General features: G+C 43.6%; 1 protein-coding gene across 1 annotated transcript in view; it reads left to right on the forward strand.

The window, feature by feature from the left end:
• The window catches only part of kdelr2b (KDEL endoplasmic reticulum protein retention receptor 2b), a 32536-nt gene that overhangs the window by 627 nt on the left and 10586 nt on the right, over positions 1–21323 (forward strand). The gene's annotated exons all lie outside the window — the stretch shown is intronic.

Genomic DNA, 21323 nt, shown 5'->3' on the forward strand with positions numbered 1-21323 from the left:
TACTGTACATGTCCTCATCCTATATCATTTGCGCATCATGATAATATGCATTTTTAAAATGCTCTGTCCTTTTTCCCCCTTTTAAAAAAAATGCATGCTCAAATTCATTCATTCATTCATTCATTCTGTTATCTGGGCTGAGTTTTGTGTATCCTGTGACGTGGCAGGATGTGTTCTCCAACACACATGAATCAACACTGCAAGCAAAACCTGGAGTTAGTTTTATCTTAATACATTGTCAGTGTGACCTTTTTCTGTCTCGCAGTAGCTTGAATGATCTATTTCGGAGCTTATTATTTTCAGCACTCTTTCTGAACATGCAATGGCAAACCACGTTTGCGGGTTTTGTTTCTTAGAAAACTTAAGTTTACCCGAGTAGTCTTTAAGGACTGTATAATACAATATGCTGAACCCAACAGGGGGCGGCACGGTGGTGTAGTGGTTAGCACTGTCGCCTCACAGCAAGAAGGTCTGGGTTCGAGCCCTGTGTCCGTGTGGGTTTCCTCCGGGTGCTCCGGTTTCCCCCACAGTCCAAAGACATGCAGGTTAGGTTAACTGGTGACTCTAAATTGAGCGTAGGTGTGAATGTGAGTGTGAATGGTTGTGTGTCTATGGCCAAGTTTACATTAGACCGTATCTGTCTCGTTTTCTTCGCGGATGCACTGTCCGTTTACATTTAAAACGCCGGGAAACGGGAATCCGCCAGCGTCCACGTATTCAATCCAGATCGTGTCTGGTCCGGTGCTGTGTAAACATTGAGATACGCGGATACGCTGTGCTGAGCTCTAGCTGGCGTCGTCATTGGACAACGTCACTGTGACATCCACCTTCCTGATTCGCTGGTGTTGGTCATGTGACGCGACTGCTAAAAAACGGCGTGGACTTCCGCCTTGTATCACCTTTCGTTAAAAAGTATGAAAATACTGCAAATATTGATGCAAATACTGCCCATTGTGTAGTTATGATTGTCTTTAGGCTTGCCATCCTTCCACTTGCAAGTGGTAAGTGATATGCACTGGGATCACACACACAGCGGCTCAGTCCCGAATCACTGCTCGTGCCCTTCACTCGCGCGCTCTGTGAGCTGCGCAGGGCCGGAGTGCGCACCCTCCAGAGGGCACTTGCTGTTCAGGGCGGAGTGATTTGGAGCGCAGGATGCCTGCGGAGCCGAGCGTATCCGTGTATTGGCGTTGCTGTGTGCACGCGAATCGTGTATTGGTGTTGCTGTGTGCACACTAATCGTTTTAAAAACGTTAATCTGATGATCCGCTGATACGGTCTAATGTAAACCCCACCTATGTGTCAGCCCTGTGAAGACCTGGCGACTTGTCCAGGGTGTACCCCGCCTTTCGCCCGTAGTCAGCTGGGATAGGCTCCAGCTTGCCTGCGACCCTGTAGGACAGGATAAAGCGGCTACAGATAATGAGATGAGATGAACCCAACGGCACACTTATATTTACAGTCTTTTAACAGACATGCTTCTTTCGAGACACTTCCAGAAGTGCTTTATAGTCTCCATCAAAAGCATCTTCATGCTAGTATAAAGAGGTCACTGTGTATATACTGTACTATCAAGCTAAACCCCTGTTACAGAGAAGTTGAAGAAGAAAGCTTTGTCACATGCATACTTCAAACACAGTGAGATTCATTGTCTGCATTTAACCCATCTGAAGCAGTGAACACATGCGTGCACACACCCAGAGCAGTGGGCAGCCATACTAGAGCGCCCGGGGAGCAGTCAAGGGTCAGGTACCTTGCTCAAGGGCACTTCAGCCCAAGGCCACCCCATGTTAACCTAACTGCATGTCTTTGGACTGTGGGAGAAACCGGAGCACCCGGAGGAAACCCACGCAGACACGGGAAGAACATGCAAACTCCACACAGAAAGGCCCTCGCCGGCCACTGGGCTCGAACCCAGAACCTTCTTGCTGTGAGGCGACAGTGCTAACCACTACACCACCGTGTCGGCTGGCTTTAGTTTACACCATGTGGTTTTGTTTTGTTTTTTTCAGTCTGATTTTGCTGCCACATGTGAAAAGTGTACAGCATGAATGAATTCTTTGGTTGTGAGTTGAGATCAGTGGTCTAAGTGTAATGTGATGGCTGATTGGCGACCAAAGACTGTCAAGGACGACGTTCTAGCAATGTCCAAAATTTTGGTTAACATCTCGGTCGGTGTGAGCGCTGCAACGACACGTCTCTAAAACTGATCATTATGAAGATGCAAAACTCGCCACAAATTAAGCATGGAATGAGTCACCCAATTCATGAGTCGATTGTTCTATGATATCGTTGAAAAATATTTTAAAGAATTTTAATACCAAAAATGCAACATTTATTTTCAGATTGTTTATGAACTTTTGTTAAATGAAAAAAATACCTTTTGATTCATTTTCTTAATAATTATTTACAGACATTTTATTATGGTTTGGAGTGAAATATAATAACCTGTTTAATTAAAATATTACATTTTATTAAAAATGAAAGTTAACATATCTTTTCTTAGTAACTGTTTATGAACGTTTCTGATTGCGCCTTCTGTTGTCTAAAGCCCAGCGCACACCTTCCCAATTTCATCGGGGCTTTGTGTGTCGGGCGATCGGTTACAAGTATACGGGCCCAATTTGATTGGTTCAAAATTCCCCGCACACATTTGCGAGACATCGTACACGTTCAGCCCGAATAGATGGTCATGTGTTCAAGATATCATGTGATAGTACTATACACATACATACATACATACATACATACATACATGCATACAGTGGGGCAAAAAAGTATTTAGTCAGTCACCAATTGTGCAAGTTCTCCCACTTAAAAAGATGAGAGAGGCCTGTAATTTTCATCATAGGTACACTTCAACTATGAGAGACAAAATGAGAAAAAAAAATCCAGAAAATCACATTGTCTGATTTTTAAAGAATTAATTTGCAAATTATGGTGGAAAATAAGTATTTGGTCAATAACAAAAGTTCATCTCAATACTTTATATACCCTTTGTTGGCAATGACAGAGGTCAAACGTTTTCTATAAGTCTTCACAAGGTTTTCACACACTGTTGCTGGTATTTTGGCCCATTCCTCCATGCAGATCTCCTCTAGAGCAGTGATGTTTTGGGGCTGTCGCTGGGCAACACGGACTTTCAACTCCCTCCAAAGATTTTCTATGGGGTTGAGATCTGGAGACTGGCTAGGCTACTCCAGGACCTTGAAATGCTTCTTATGAAGCCGCTCCTTCGTTGCCCGGGCGGTGTGTTTGGGATCATTGTCATGCTGAAAGACCCAGCCACGTTTCATCTTCAATGCCCTTGCTGATGGAAGGAGGTTTTCACTCAAAATCTCACGATTCATTCTTTCCTTTACACAGCTCAGTCGTCCTGGTCCCTTTGCAGAAAAACAGCCCCAAAGCATGATGTTTCCACCCCCATGCTTCACAGTAGGTATGGTGTTTTTTGGATGCAACTCAGCATTCTTTCTCCTCCAAACACGACAAGTTGAGTTTTTACCAAAAAGTTCTATTTTGGTTTCATCTGACCATATGACATTCTCCCAATCCTCTTCGGGATCATCCAAATGCTCTCTAGCAAACTTCAGACGGGCCTGGACATGTACTGGCTTAAGCAGGGGGACACATCTGGCACTGCAGGATTTGAGTCCCTGGCGCCGTAGTGTGTTAGGCAGCTGGGCCATAGAAGGTTCACGCTGCATGCTGCACGCTACACGTTCACGTGAAGAACCGGACCCTGGGCCATTAAACTTCATGCTTGGATGTTCACGTGTTGCGTCTGTTCTACTTTGACCGAGTAACCAACAATATGGACTCTTCGGATGACGACGATTGCCTCATTCTGCTTTTACTGAGACAGAGGAAGAGAAAAAGGAACAGAATTTGGAGCCGAGAACACTTCCTTCTGAGAGAAACCCGTGGTGAATTTCACCGAACATTCTATAATCTGCTTGACAATCCCGATGAAGAACTATTTTTCAATTATACCATTCAATTATATTTTTTCTGAAGTTTTCCCCTGAAAGCATAGAGTTATCTCCCTAGACCCGTTCTGATTGGCTGGCGCGGCGGTGACCGCATGCATTGACTGACTGGAATTTCCATCTTCACGCCTAGAAAAAAGTGTGCATGTTCATTTCTCGCTTCACGCGTGAAGTGTGCAGCGTGCAACGTGAACGCCGTTCTATGGCCCAGAGCAAGTCATGCTACGTTTGTCCACTTTTCTTTACACGCGTGTAGCGTGCAGCGTGCAGCGTGAACCTTCTATGGCCCAGCTGCCTTACTGATGGTAGCCTTTGTTACTTTGGTCCCAGCTCTCTGCAGGTCATTCACTAGGTCCCCCCGTGTGGTTCTGGGATTTTTGCTCACCGTTCTTGTGATCATTTTGACCCCACGGGGTGAGATCTTGCGTGGAGCCCCAGATCGAGGGAGATTATCAGTGGTCTTGTATGTCTTCCATTTTCTAATAATTGCTCCCACAGTTGATTTCTTCACACCAAGCTGCTTACCTATTGCAGATTCAGTCTTCCCAGCCTGGTGCAGGTCTACAATTTTGTTTCTGGTGTCCTTTGACAGCTCTTTGGTCTTGGCCATAGTGGAGTTTGGAGTGTGACTGAGGTTATGGACAGGTGTCTTTTATACTGATAACGAGTTCAAACAGGTGCCATTAATACAGGTAACGAGTGGAGGACAGAGGAGCCTCTTAAAGAAGTTGTTACAGGTCTGTGAGGGCCAGAAATCTTGCTTGTTTGTAGGTGACCAAATTTTCACCTTGCTTGTTTGTAGGTGACCGAATTTACCAATTAATTCATTAAAAATCCTACAATGTGATTTCCTGGATTCTTTCCCCCCATTCTGTCTCTCATAGTTGAAGTGTACCTATGATGAAAATTACAGGCCTCTCTCATCTTTTTAAGTGGGAGAACTTGCACAATTGGTGGCTGACTAAATACTTTTTTGCCCCACTGTACATAGAGAAGTATTCAATTTTGAATATTAGAATCAAAAAGGGATAATAATCCCAACTAAACAAATCAGTAATAAGAATTGATTCTAATTTGTTCAGTCCTTCTTAAAATTCAACTTGTTCCGGGATTCCGGACAAGCGATTTCTGTACCACTGACAATGCTATAATACTTTACCAGGCATTTTCAAAGCTGACACGATTACAGCCATAGCCTCGTTCCTCTTTTCCCGTTTGCTGTAATTAGGTGAGCTAATGTCATAAAGAGAGGTGGACGCTTCCCAAAGTGACACAAGTTGTGCTTCCCGGTCTGCAGTCCACGTGTGATCAATCCTGGCACTCCAGTTGGCTGTTTAAAATTATTGTAACCGATGAGAGCATAGGGGGCGGCACGGTGGTGTAGTGGTTAGCGCTGTCGCCTCACAGCAAGAAGGTCCTGGGTTCGAGCCCCGGGGCCGGCGAGGGCCTTTCTGTGTGGAGTTTGCATGTTCTCCCCGTGTCCGCGTGGGTTTCCTCCGGGTGCTCCGGTTTCCCCCACAGTCCAAAGACATGCAGGTTAGGTTAACTGGTGACTCTAAATTGACCGTAGGTGTGAATGTGAGTGGTTGTCTGTGTCTATGTGTCAGCCCTGTGATGACCTGGCGACTTGTCCAGGGTGTACCCTGCCTTTTGCCCGTAGTCAGCTGGGATAGGCTCCAGCTTGCCTGCGACCCTGTAGAAGGATAAAGCGGCTAGAGATAATGAGATGAGATGAGATCGTAGGAACAACGCACACACTACCGATTGTGCTGCGTATGGGGAGATTGCGTCCGAAAATATCAAGACCAGTTTGATCTGAACCGAGAACCGATGAAATCGGCTACGAGGTGCCCTCGCACACATTTACGATTTGCAAGCGATTTAATCGGCCCGACAAAATCGTAAGCGAATCGGGAAGGTGTCCGGTGGGCTAAACAGTGCAATTATAGTGAGGAAAAACCAGAGATTATGCAGCCTAATAATCATCTAAACTATTTCGTGGTTCGTTTTTTTTTTTCCCCAATGATTTAAATCATCATAAATTTGTGCTATGATTTATTGTTGCCCAAATAGGATGGTGCAAAACTCGCCACAAATTAGGCATGGAATGATTCACCCAATTCATGAGTCGATTCTTCTATGATATCGTCGAAAAACATTTAAAAGAATTTTATTACCAAAAATGCAACATTTTATTTTCAGATTATTTACATGCCTACTGCAGTACAGTAGCAGCCATGCCAAAACATAAACCAAACATGCTACTGGAAAAAGAAAAAAGATCCCTGTTACCTCAAGCTCACGTTGAAGGATGTTTAGTTTACGCGACCCCGCTTTCTCTACAAGTATGGGTCACATTGATCTGTCTTCCCTCCCTCCGTCTCCATGTGGTCCCCCAGCCTCCATCCTATCTCCTTCGACTCTTCCACTTGGACACTGAGGTGTTCTCAAGCCAACCGAATGATATAATCTCTCCAGCTTGTCCTGGGCTTGCCCCAGAGTCTACTCCTGGTAGGCCATGCCCAAGGCATCTCACCTAGGAGGCATCAGAGAGGTGTCCTACATAGATGTGCCTTTCCTTTACGCTGATTCATCTCATCTCATTATCTCTAGCCGCTTTATCCTGTTCTACAGGGTCGCAGGCAAGCTGGAGCCTATCCCAGCTGACTACGGGCGAAAGGCGGGGTACACCCTGGACAAGTCACCAGGTCATCACAGGGCTGACACATAGACACAGACAACCATTCACACTCACATTCACACCTACGGTCAATTTAGAGTCACCAGTTAACCTAACCTGCATGTCTTTGGACTGTGGGGGAAACCGGAGCACCCGGAGGAAACCCACGCGGACACGGGGAGAACATGCAAACTCCACACAGAAAGGCCCTCGCCGGCCACGGGGCTCGAACCCGGACCTTCTTGCTGTTAGGCGACAGCGCTAACCACTACACCACCGTGCCGCCATGCTGATTCATGAAGGAAGTAATTTTTAAATTCTTTCAAGGCTTTCTTGAAGTCTATAGAAGATGTTCATCATATCATATATCATTTCTGTTATAGAATTTGGCTGAGATTGTTTTGGGAACATCTAGTGTAGTGTGACAAGTAAAGGCCTTTACACATGGGGCACTTTTTTTTTTTTTTTGGCAATGAATGGTTTTTATTTCTGAGTTTTCACACTGCAAATAAATGCACCAGCCAGTGATGTGCAGAAGACTGATCACATGATGATATAGGAGACGGCCAGCAAAACAGGCTTGAATATAGTAGTGGCCCTCTGCTATATTCTACCGTCACTCGCGCCTGGGAGCTCACTAATAGCCGAGTCATTGGCTCAGGACACTACTGATGGTGGCAGCGCGAAACCAGTGAGACACAAGCGGAAAACAGAATGTGAAATATTAAATTTGCATGGGACTTTGTTACCGTAATTTTGAGTTTGGTACGGTACCTGGCATGGTAGCCCAGTAATGGTACTAGTTTGGTACCAATGCAATAAATAAATGAATAACTTCAAAAAAAAAAGGTAATTTAGAACAAGTAAGTATTCATATAGTAAATATTGAATATACCAATAATTGAGAATAAGTAAATATTCATGCAAACTGATGAAATTAATACAAATCGAAAGTTATATTGTTTCAACCCTGCATTAAATTAGTGAAGTCGTTGATTTCCTGCTTCTGTCTGTCTGTGGGTGACTGGTGTAGAAAGAAAGGTAATTTTACAAACATCTGATTAAAGTTATTTCTATAGCCTTTTTTTTTTTTTTTTTTTATCCAGGCACCCAGTGTTTTAGTTCCGTATCAGAAATAATCTCGGCCCTTACTCACACACTTGACAACTCGTATCACGTGACTATTCGCGTACACTGGACATGCATGTGCCAGTATAAAGGGCTGAAGCCATTTGTTTTCTACCAGGAAAATGTCACGTGAGGGGAACATGACGATGAGTCAGGTAAGGATACCTCATGACTAAAGGCCTCTGCATGCTCGTGCGACAAGGCTTTCGCAGATAGCTTTTCGCAGACAGTTGTAATTTATTGTCGAGCGGGGAGTAATAGGCGTGCGCGATGTTATTCACCGGCACAACGCAAGGGGGCGCGAAGTCGCGTGGGTGTGGTTAGTGGAGTGTTTATCCTCCGGTTACTTATAATGACTAGCACTTTTTTATATAATGACTAGAACTGGAGTCGTATAGATGTCCGTACTTCCTCAATCAACCGCTCTTCGTGCTGCTCCATCTTCGCTCGTGTTTTTAAAAATGCCGGTCGTGAAAACAAACCAAACCGGGAAAGTAGGGAAGCGGAAGTGCGTGTACAGTGGATGTAGAGTGGACCAATCAGAGCCCTCTTGTCTGCGACGCTGTCTGCGAGGCTTCTGCGGTGGTCGCAATTTTTGGGAGGTGCGCGCAGAGCGTCTGCGAAGGTGGGGGGGCTACGCAGACGCTGTCTGCGACGCTATCTGCGAGGGCTGGGTTGTCAGCATAAATTGGCCTTAAGACCCAATCAGGAAGCAAACGTGGGCGTCTGTGTTTATTGTTAAACATTTTCATTTTTACCCGCCTACGCTAAAACGCTACCCTGGCGTTTTCAAAATAAAACGAGGCTGGGAGTGTTTCCAAAAGTCTCCATTTTATGGGCTCGAAAATGCCGGAGTAGTGTGCACGCCAGGCGTAAACGTAGCAAAAGTGATGCATTTTAAAACTAAAATGTATTAATGTGGACGTAGCCCAAGAAGACAGACAACAGCCTTAGCGCCGTCATCACAGTAGCTGGGTGCCAGTTAGCCCCGTGTACCATTTGGTCGGCTAAAAGAGGGCGAGTCTCTTGGCTAGATTCAGGACAGGAAATGTTGTGAATAAGAGAACCATGGGCAAAGTTTGGTACCTATAATTTAGAGCAGGCGTTCTCAACCTTTTCTGCTTTAAGGCCCACCTATTCATCCTTGTAGCGAGTCGCGGCCCATTAAAAAGATCCCCAATTATTTTGGCTCATCTATTCTGTTAGAATCTAATAATCTATTGTAAAGTGTATTAACGGGTTGCAACATCACTCCCTGTTACAGATGGGAGCCCAGGAATTAGGCCTGTCGCGATATTCAATATACCGACTTATCATTCGGTAAATGAAAATGAACTCTAATTATTTTTTTTTACCACGATTTTTGCATTTACGCTCTGTACATCTACATAGGGGCGGCACGGTGGTGTAGTGGTTAGCGCTGTCGCCTCACAGCAAGAAGGTCCTGGGTTCGAGCCCCGGGGCCGGCGAGGGCCTTTCTGTGCGGAGTTTGCATGTTCTCCCCGTGTCCGCGTGGGTTTCCTCCGGGTGCTCCGGTTTCCCCCACAGTCCAAAGACATGCAGCTTAGGCTAATCGGTGGCTCTAAATTGACTGTAGGTGTGAATGTGAGTGTGAATGGTTGTCTGTGTCTATGTGTCAGCCCTGTGATGACCTGGCGACTTGTCCAGGGTGTACCCCGCCTTTCGCCCGTAGTCAGCTGGGATAGGCTCCAGCTTGCCCGCGACCCTGTAGAAGGATAAAGCGGCTACAGATAATGAGATGAGAGACATCTACATAGGGAAGTTGCCAGAATATTGGCTTGACCCATTGACTGAATAAAACACCGCATTGTTTTCTGTCGTCTCGCGCGGCTCTCTGTCAGAGGCGGGGCCTCCCAGCATGCAACAGTTATCCAGCCAGGGTCTCCACTGAATGGGGAAAAAGACAACACCACGTTGCTCTGTTGTACAGACCATAGGCGTAGAATTAGGTACTGTATGGACGTATCCCTACTGATATTTCTGATTGAAGAAAAAAAAAATCACGCTCTGCACGCAGAACACAAATGGTTACTGTAGGTTTCCACTGGGTGAAACGCCACGCAAAATTCGCTCATGAATATTCGCTCTGGGGGCGTGGTCGCGAAAACATCAAGTATGTTCGGCTACCTTGTCAATTAGCAAGTGCGGTTGCAGTGCAGTGACCGGCTGCTAGCGAGTAAGCTAGCAAACTGTCCTTGAGGAATGTAACGTTAGATTAGCTCATAAAATGAATCAGTGAACAACAGTTTGTATTCAGTGTGTAAAAACGACAACATACAGATCTCATCTCATTATCTCTAGCCGCTTTATCCTTCTACAGGGTTGCAGGCAAGCTGGAGCCTATCCCAGCTGACTACGGGCGAAAGGCGGGGTACACCCTGGACAAGTCGCCAGGTCATCACAGGGCTGACACATAGACACAGACAACCATTCACACTCACATTCACACCTACGCTCAATTTAGAGTCACCAGTTAACCTAACCTGCATGTCTTTGGACTGTGGGGGAAACCGGAGCACCCGGAGGAAACCCACGCGGACACGGGGAGAACATGCAAACTCCACACAGAAAGGCCCTCGCCGGCCCCGGGGCTCGAACCCAGGACCTTCTTGCTGTGAGGTGACAGCGCTAACCACTACACCACCGTGCCGCCCACAACATACAGATATGACTTTGTTTTCTAAGTTTGTGTGGCATGTAAATAACAATCCGACTTGATGCTGACAACAACTGGTGTTCAGTAAGGTCACAAAGACATTATTAAATCATATCAAATTGTGCTAATGTTGGCTAACATTGCACCTAGTCTTGCTTGTGAAGTGCCTGCAAACTTTAGCAGCCCGCTAACCCTCAATTTGAAATGCTTCAGTTAAGACCTGCAGAGCCCTGACCAAGTTCGTGTAACATGACACATGTAAACAACAACCCGATGGTGATGTGGACAGTGTTCATGGCCCAGACACCTTTTTATCAAATAAAAACATTTTCACGTAATAAGCATAACGGTCTCCGCCTTCTTGATCAGAAATTTTTGGTTACTCCCGCCTCTCTTGAAAACGTCACACACCGAATACATACATACGCCGAACTGATTGGTTTTCGAGGGGGTTCATTTGGAAACGGTCGGCTAAAAACTTCTCTGTAGAACCCTGTCACTACCTCCTCTCCCTCCGCTCTGGGCTCAAGAAGATAACAAAAGGGCAATAATATAACAACAACCAATCAGAATTCAGATACATTCTGTTGCCAAGTAAAATTGTAACCTTTCAACATGTCAAAGTTCTAGAGCCTTCATCCTGTTTTACCGTTCGATCAATCACATATCGGCTTAAAGTGCATATCCTGGACCAATTTTCTTTTTTTTTTTAATATATGAAAGTATGTCCCTTTACACACTCATCCAGAAGGGTAATTTTGCACAAGGCCATCTGTCTACAGCAGAAAAAATTAAAATAAAACGCGTCTGGAAAAATCCCAAGGGAGTCTGGAGCCAGATTCGTGACGTCACCTGCGGAAGCGCCAGCAGGCTGCGCGAGCTTTGCACGGTTTCAGTGCACAGCCTGTGTAGACCAAGCGCTCCCATTTCTCTCTCATTGTCTGGTCTTTTGGGAAACGATGAGTACTAATCCCATCAAGATTGGTGTTGCTACACCCTCCTACGATACATCTGTTAACCATTTTAATAATTACGCGGTAACGTTGAAGAAAACCACCAGGCCGTTTTCTCATAAACAAACCAGCGCTGGCGTAGGATTCAGAGGGAGGCGTCCCGCACGCGACGTCACGAAAATCAATGTTTGCCGGGAAATCCAAATGCCAAGTTTTTTCAGAGGCGGACCAATTCACCTCAAATGGCTCGATTTCATCTGAATTTTTCTGGTCTTGCGCAAGATAAAAAAAATTGCACAAAATGTTAGATATTTAACCAAAGTTTAATATAAAATAGGAGAATTACATTGATCTTGCTCCTGAATTTACCCATGATATGCACTTTAAACTAGCATTCTAAAACTAGTTAAAGATCACACAGAATAGAGTCGACTCCCCCTGCCAGCTTAACGGAACAGTGTTTAAGGCTCCGTATGTGTTTTACTTCCATTTATGAGGGAAAGGAACATACACCCTCCTGACAGTCAATGCGTTATTCACTTGTAAAACACACTTGCAAATTGGTAGAATGAGTTAATCACCACATGCAAGATTTGCAATTAATCAAATGAATTGCATATTATTATTATTATTATTATTATTATTCATGAATTACTACAGTTCTAAACTTCAAATTTTAAAAGTCTGGATTTTGGAGAGATGATGGATACTCTTTTGGTGGAACATGACGGAGCAAAATATTGTGACCCTCTAATGTTGACCTGAAGTTGGCACTGGGTTTATGCCCCCACCAATGTTAATGCCAAACCTACGCCCTTGCCTACATGTTCTCGTTCTAATTGTTTTTACTTTTATCCAAATGATAGCTGGCAATGTGTTATTTTGCACTTTGTTTATCTGGGTACTAATCTTTGAGAAACTGGATTGGCAGAATGTTGCCTGTGAAGAAAAGAATATTTTTATTACCCCGTGCCAAGTTAATATTTACTTAAGTGCAATTTTTAAGAGCCATAGATTGTATTTTATTTACAACCCCGATTCCAAAAAAGTTGGGACAAAGTACAGATTGTAAATAAAAACGGAATGCAATGATGTGGAAGTTTCAAAATTCCATATTTTATTCAGAATAGAACATAGATGACATCAAATGTTTATACTGAGAAAATGTATCATTTAAAGAGAAAAATTAGGTGATTTTAAATTTCATGACAACAACACATCTCAAAAAAGTTGGAACAAGGCCATGTTTACCACTGTGAGACATCCCCTTTTCTCTTTACAACAGTCTGTAAACGTCTGGGGACTGAGGAGACAAGTTGCTCAAGTTTAGGGATAGGAATGTTAACCCATTCTTGTCTAATGTAGGATTCTAGTTGCTCAACTGTCTTAGGTCTTTTTTGTCGTATCTTCCGTTTTATGATGCGCCAAATGTTTTCTATGGGTGAAAGATCTGGACTGCAGGCTGGCCAGTTCAGTACCCGGACCCTTCTTCTACGCAGCCATGATGCTGTAATTGATGCAGTATGTGGTTTGGCATTGTCATGTTGGAAAATGCAAGGTCTTCCCTGAAAGAGACGTCGTCTGGATGGGAGCATGTGTTGCTCTAGAACCTGGATATACCTTTCAGCATTGATGGTGTCTTTCCAGATGTGTAAGCTGCCCATGCCACACGCACTAATGCAACCCCATACCATCAGAGATGCAGGCTTCTGAACTGAGCACTGATAACAACTCAGGTCGTCCTTCTCCTCTTTAGTCCGAATGACACGGCGTCCCTGATTTCCATAAAGAACTTCAAATTTTGATTCGTCTGACCACAGAACAGTTTTCCACTTTGCTACAGTCCATTTTAAATGAGCCTTGGCCCAGAGAAGACGTCTGCGCTTCTGGATCATGTTTAGATACGGCTTCTTCTTTGAACTATAGAGTTTTAGCTGGCAACGGCGGATGGCACGGTGAATTGTGTTCACAGATAATGTTCTCTGGAAATATTCCTGAGCCCATTTTGTGATTTCCAATACAGAAGCATGCCTGTATGTGATGCAGTGCCGTCTAAGGGCCCGAAGATCACGGGCACCCAGTATGGTTTTCCGGCCTTGACCCTTACGCACAGAGATTCTTCCAGGTTCTCTGAATCTTTGGTGATATTATGCACTGTAGATGATGATATGTTCAAACTCTTTGCAATTTTACACTGTCGAACTCCTTTCTGATATTGCTCCACTATTTGTCGGCGCAGAATTAGGGGGATTGGTGATCCTCTTCCCATCTTTACTCCTGAGAGCCGCTGCCACTCCAAGATGCTCTTTTTATACCCAGTCATGTTAATGACCTATTGCCAATTGACCTAATGAGTTGCAGTTTGGTCCTCCAGCTGTTCCTTTTTTGTACCTTTAACTTTTCCAGCCTCTTATTGCCCCTGTCCCAACTTTTTTGAGATGTGTTGCTGTCATGAAATTTCAAATGAGCCAATATTTGGCATGAAATTTCAAAATGTCTCACTTTCAACATTTGATATGTTGTCTATGTTCTATTGTGAATATAATATCAGTTTTTGAGATTTGTAAATTATTGCATTCCGTTTTTATTTACAATTTGTACTTTGTCCCACCTTTTTTGGAATCGGGGTTGTATTGTTTTTGTTGAGTGGATTTTTTTTTTTTTCTTTAGGTTATTTTATTTATTTATATATATATATATATATATTTTTTTTTTTTTACGTTCCACTGTTGAATCAATAATAAGTTGACTTAATTAAAAAGTTTACTGTTCTTTGAAAGGGTGTATTTGCATGATCATTATTATTTTACTAGTGGCACAAAATTGTCTTGAAAAGACGTCAACAATAATATCGTTTATCGCAATAATTTCTGAGAATATATCGTCCAACAAAATTTATCGTGACAGGCCTACCAGGAATTAAATAAATGCAATAAAACAAACTGTTTTTAATTGTAGGTATTGTATTTAAGACTATATGGATGTGCCAGAAGCCAAACGATGCATGCAGGGCATTCTCAGTCAAAAGGGATTAATGATCCAAAAGTGGAGTCTGGTCCATTAACACAAGAACTTATTGCCATGTTTGTGTTCAGCAAACAAAAGTTATTAAAACCAAGAAGTACGCTCGAAAGAAGTGGCTATAGAAACCACTCAATGGGATTAGATCCTTACACGCTAACAAAGATTTTTCCTATGAAAGAAAAATTTACTAGCTAAATTTGACATTAGTAGAATAAATTTTGGTCCGATTGAAGCCGTAACTAAATACAAAGGCAATAGTTATGCATACTATTAAGTAACTTAATGTGAAGATAATTAACAGATAATCAACACATTTAAGTTGTTTAAAAAAAAAGATTGTGTATATTTTTAGTCTTTTTGTAATTATTTGTATCTGTACACGACCCCACCAGCTCTGCTGATCAACTTATCATGTTTAAATAAAGTCATTCATTCATTCATTATGAGTTGGAAAATTATCCATCCGTTGAGTTTCCTGACATCTCAGACTGCCTGCTGCTGCAGACATCGTTCCACACGGACACACAGATGGAAACCTGGAAAAGTATGGAGGAGTACAACTTTTTATATCTGGCTGGGTTAAAGATCTGGGGATCAAGACACTACAAGATAAATCCTTTTTCGATTTTGCCCAGGTAAATAGAAGTTTCTGGGCTTTTTGTACACGTCTTTGCGATGATTGATTGATTGCTAGGACGCTACAGGTTTTAGTATCGGGTGTAAACAAACCGCAGCCGCTCGATTCTCAATCCTCCCTGCTCTTCTCTTCCAGCAGGCATCGCAGATCTATATAATTTACCCACAAATGTATTTATTCCACTTGAAAAGTATACGGTAGACCAGCTACCGGATTTGGGACACTACAACATCCTAAACCAGGGGTCGGCAACCCTAGGCACGCGTGCCACAACTGGCACTCCGAGGAATTTCCAGTGGCACACTGACGATGATACACAAACCTAATTATTCAACACGTATTAAAAATGTTCAAACGTCATCTTGAACTGTCACTGGCTATTGCATGGCGAGCCTGCTCTTTTAGCATGACTACACAACAATATAGCACCCCCCCTCCCAGTGTTGCCAGATACTGCTGACGTTTTCCAGCCCAAAATGTGTTCAAAACCCGCCAAAATGCACTTACCGTAAAACTGCCCAATCTGGCAACACTGCCCCCTCCCCATATTTCTCACGAGATGGGCCCACTTGATGCAGCAGTTGCGCTAAGATGGCAAAGAAGCCGACAGTTCGGGCTTTCCTCTCCTCATGGACCAAAGAATATGGGTTCGTTTCTCAGAGGGACCGTGCTGTGTGCACGTTGTGTTTTGAAAGTGTTGTGTGTCGAACATCCAGTGTTAAACGTCATTTCGAGGCAAAGCATGAAAAGACTTTCAAAGATCAGGCAGATAGGGACGAATCAATCTCACGCGCAGTGTGCGGATATGGGAAGCAAGCCCACACTTTAAAAGTCTTTGCCTCAGCTAAAAACAATGCCACTGAAGCTAGCTATATAACTTCTCACTGCATAGCTAACATGGGAAGCCATTCACAGACGGTGAATACATTAAAGGTGCCCTTCCACCAAAAACGTTTAATACTGGCTCTTTTTGAAGTACCATAGTTCACTCCGAGTTGCATATGCATGCTGCATGTGAAAATGTAATTCTACTCCCATTCCCTGTATTAGCTTATGAAAGAAAATAGTCGGAAAAACGAGCGAATCTGAAAAAGCCCTACGAACTTGCGTCACTTCGAAAATTAGTATTCATGGCCTCGCCCACCTTGGCTTGCGACCGCCCACGGGAAGAAAGTTCGGATTTAAGCGCGAGGAGAGATAGCAGAGCCCATCTCGTCAGTCGCTAACGAAGAGGACCTAACAGCAAGCTGAAAACATGGCTGAACAAGTTCGTGCCTGTGTTATTTGTGGCAGTAACACATCAACGTTGTATGTTTGGGGAGGCTGGGACCTCCACTGCACGAGTTACGAGCGTTCAAAGTCGGGCTGGAGTCGCCGACAGAAACGAAACCAAAGCGGAGCGCCGCGGCTCGCCTTGGGGCGAATTACGTCCCGAGGCGTGGGGATAGCCCGCCCTGGCAGTGCTGGTTCGTTGGGGAGAGGGCAGAGGTCGCTGGCTGCCAAGTTTGGGGAGGCTGGGACCTCCCCTGCCCGAGCTACGAGCGTCCAAAGTCAGGCTGGAGCCGCTGACAGACAAAACCTAAGAGGAGTAACATTGCAAGATAGAAGAGCTGAAGAAGAAATGGTTGGAATTTATCTTTGGAACACCACCAGCGAAGTATAATGCAGCGTTAGTACTGTGTTCTGATCATTTCAACCACAGTGACTTTTCAGACTTCGGTGCCTTCAGTAGTGGTTTTGCTTCGAGATTATTTTTAATCCCTGGATCTGTAGTCAAGACGATCGACCACCAGCTCACAAGCTGTAAGTAAAACATGAACTTTTTGTTCGAAGGTTTTTATTACAAAATAGCATGTTCATATTCTCCACGTTAGCATGCATGACATGGTCACAAGCTAGGCAGGGATGGGAGTTTTCCGCTTTTCGGTGGATTTCAGCTTTTTCTGAGTAAAAAACGACCTTTTTATATTATGCCAAATCCGTTGAGAATTTTTTTTATTAATTTCAGGGGGTTGGGGTATGTTCCTTCATGCTGTTCAAACTTTATTAACTCCAACGATGTTTACACATTATTTGTAAGTCGCCATCTTTAGTCTCGTATAAATCTCGTTGAATGTGATGTAAAATTCGTGTTATCTACATTGTTATTGGTCAAAGCATCGACGTCGAGACCATAATAGCCAATCAAAACAGTTTTTACAAAGCCACCCACATCCGCTTGTTCTGACCCACTGGAGGTAGCATCACAGTGCTGTTAGCCAATCAGAGGTAACACGTTTACATGTCATGAATATTAATGAGTAAGAGCTGAAATCCTGTCGTTCTCCCGCCACCCGCTCCTCCACCAAACTAGAACAGCCTGAAACAGGAGAACCACAGCATTTTTTTTCACCAAAACCGGCTCACAGGGCATTCATTCATACTAGAGACCACCGCACAATTAATGAAAAAACGATGCAATGAGACCTTTAAGGAGGCCTTTCTCTCCAGCTCGGATAGTCTTTTTGAGGGGCTGCCAAATAGAGACAATAAAATCAAGAATAAAAGACAAGCCCGTATCAGCCAGAACTGTTGAGCGACGAATTGGTGAAATGGCAGAAAACGTAAGGGTGCAGCAAACAACTGGCATAAAGTGGGTTAAAGTGTGTGAGGTTAATGGCATAAAACAAGTGCAATGGTGTTTTACATTTGCTCAATGCATTAAATATCCATATCCGTCTAAAATGTGTGGTGTCTAATTACACATAGTTAACAACACCTATTTGAATGGCACACTAACTAACAAGAAAATTTCTAATTGGCACTACATGGCAAAAAGGTTGCCGACCCCTGTCCTAAACTATTTTAGTATTTGGCTTCAAACTTGAAAATATTTCACGGCCCACTAGATGGCACTTTGGACCAGTGGTTGAGAAACACTGATTTTAGATAATCTTATTTTCAGTTCATTAGGTGATCATCATGCGCACCTTCCATGCCTGGAATTCTTTGTACAAATTAGATGCACGTACTGTACATCCCATTGTTTCATTAGGTGAGGTGTATTGTCTCCTTCAGCCATATATAACTTGAGGCACTTTTTCCACAAAGGTGTAGAAGGGAGCCCCACCTCTCCACTATCACTTGCCCTAAACGCAAAATATTGCCATATCTCGCTCAGAGAGTCATTTCTTGACAAGTTTCAGGAGACTAATGTCACTAATTTGTTCAGCAGTTGCCGAATCCATAGCGTCTTCCCAAAGTTAGTCTTGAGGCGAGGCCGTGTGATGTGGTCACCAGCCAGAGGGAGAGCTCTTCCACTCATGTCAGACTTGCATCATGCCCACAAGCTACTGGCTTGGTGGCAAAAGAGTAAACTCTTAAAGGAGAACTGAAAGCAAATACTTTTATCATCAAAATTCTATTTCTCTCATTTTATTAAATATAGGAATGCATTTTTGATTGCTGTTTTGTCGCTGCTATAGCAAGTTATGAGTGTTTTGAAATATGCTCTGTAATATATCAGTCCATATGTCAAAGCAATGGCCATAAACGAGATTCGTTGAGACCTGTGCGAGACATCGTAGGACGGAAGTAAAACGTACAGCGGAAACCAAAGTGACCAACATCTGTCAACGTTGTCAAAAGACGCGCGCGCCCTCTTTCGAACGCTGACATGATCAAGCCGGAAGTTTTGTTTGTTTCGATAGCAATCAGGAAAGTTTGAAAAAAGTAGGCAGTAATCGTCATTTAAACTCGTTTTTCTGCAATACTTCGTTTGGAAAGCAGTTTTCAAAATGGCGGCACTGACACCTGGCTGACACTTCACGTTTCGAAGTCTTGCACAAGTCTCGTGAAGATCGCACGGATAAGCGACGCCTGCCGTGGACCAAACGAACTAAATTCAACAGGGCTAAAAACCAAATAGGCTGATAAGTATAATATTTAATTGCGATTAGTTGCCAATACGAGTCACGATATAAGGTTACTAAAACCGAAAACATAACTGAATAAATGAAGCATGTTTAAAAATGACTTCAGTTCCTCTTTAAAGGTGCATTTCAAAGAATGGTGAAAAAGTGGCGAAATGTAATCATGTTAATTTTTGAGCTTTGTGAAATGGTGATACCGTACTGTTTCAAATGTCAAATTTACTGTTAACTGGAGCAACCCTTGAACACGAATTTTTTCCCATTTTTGCCTCACGGTTTCATGTTGTATCCGGTGTGTAAAGGTCGTAATGATCTTAAAACACTGCTGAAATTGGACAGTCTGAAACCGGTTTAAACTGGGGGCAGTGGGGCGTCGTGGCTCAGGTGGATAAGGCGCCATACCATAGATCCGGGGACCCGGGTTCGGTTCCGTTGTTCTGTAAAGTTATCCTACCTCTTGGATTTGTCCTACCAAGCCTACTGCGCATGCGCAGAACACATGACGTCATATATTGGAATTTGGACCAAGTTTTGTCCTACCGATCAGCTGGGCTGATAGAAAATCGGCGAGTATTTCACGCATTTGCCAATTTTTATGTTTTGTGCGTATTGGTCGAGTCTTTGGCCGAGTCAAATAATTTGTAATGACTTGTTTTGAATAATAAAACGGTCTGTATGAGAACTTGCTAATTCTGTCACGCAGTGGGCACTGTGCAGTCAAAGTTATGACGGGGCATCGTTTCGTTCGTTTATAAATACTGTATTTTATACGTTTCTGAATTGCAAATATGCCTACATTGTAATTATTGAATATAGCTTATTTGGTTGAGTAAATCAAACAATTTGAATGTAATACTTAAAAAAACAGCGTCAAAACAGCTGGAAGCTTGAGGTAGGATTTTCCTGACAAGCAGCACGGCTCGGCAGACGAGTCTGTTGGATTTTCCTACCCTCCTGGATTTTGCGCATGCGCAGTAGGCTTGGTAGGACAAATCCAAGAGGTAGGATAACTTTACAGAACACCGGCCCGGGGTCGTTTCCCGGTCCCTCCCCGTCTCTCTCTCCCGCTTGTTTCCTGTCTCTACACTGTCCTGTCCAATAATAAAGGTGAAAAAAGCCCAAAGAAATATCCTTAAACTGGGGGCAGTCATGGCCTGAAGGTTAGAGAAGCAGCATTGGACCCAAAGGATCGCTTGTTCGATTCCCGGACTGGCAGGAAAAATGTGAGGGGAGCTGAGTGAATGAACAGCACTTTCCCCTTCCTCTGGCTGAAGGGCCCTTGAGTAAGGCACCTATCCCCCAACTGCTCCCCAGGCCACTGCTCTGGATATGTGTATATGCTCATTGCTTACTTGTGTGTATGTGTGTGCGCATGCGTGTGTTCACTGCTTCGGCTTAAATGCAGAGGAGGAATTTCACTGTGCTTGTGTACACGTGACAAAAACTTCATCTTCTCCTCTTCGATTTGAGTCGTCAAATATTCTGTATTGTCATCTTTTCATTACAGACATGCATTGTTGGTCCTCTCAGACAAGAGGAAAGTAACACAGTGACAGACGGTGCAAATATCAACACGTCCAGATAAGACTATAAATTGCGCTACAAACTAGCACTACGTTCAGACTGCAACCTGAAACGACCCATATCCGATTTGTTGTGAAATCGGATTTTTTTGTTAGGCCGTTCACATTACCAATTATATGAGACTTGTATGCGATCTCCAATATGAACGGAAAACGACCCAAAAGTGTCCCGCATGCGCAAATTGACATGTAATAAGCACATCTACGTAATACGTAAACAAAAAAAAGTGCACTCTTCAAGTTTGCAAGTAAAGTATGGAGATGAGGCGAGACCTGGCGATGTGGTTTTTGTGGCGGCGGCGGAACTCGCACAATAATCTGATTAATGTGGGCAGCAGACTAATGAGACCGAAGGTGTCAAATTACTGGAAATTTCCAGAACAATCTTATAATCTTGTAATACAGGATGGTTTAAGTTATAAATCAGTTATAGAAACTGTTTTATTTAATCAGGCTAACAGATCAACATCCAGGTCCCTACCAAATCCACCATTAGCTTGATCAATTCTATAAAAGTCTATTTAAATTCTGAAAACTGTACAAATGTTGTTGTTTTCCACCAAAGAGGCGGGATTAGCCAACGCAGAATAGTGACGTTTGTCTCTTGTTGATGACGTGTAGGTCGCATGAATGCGACCTGTCCGGTCAGACTGCAGTCGCATGTGAAAATAACGGATATGCATCGGAATTAGGACCAGATATCCAAGCGGCCTGGGTCGCATGTGAAAAAATCGGATCTGT

The sequence above is a fragment of the Neoarius graeffei genome, chromosome 14 (assembly GCF_027579695.1).
Source record: "Neoarius graeffei isolate fNeoGra1 chromosome 14, fNeoGra1.pri, whole genome shotgun sequence".
NCBI lineage: Eukaryota > Metazoa > Chordata > Actinopteri > Siluriformes > Ariidae > Neoarius > Neoarius graeffei.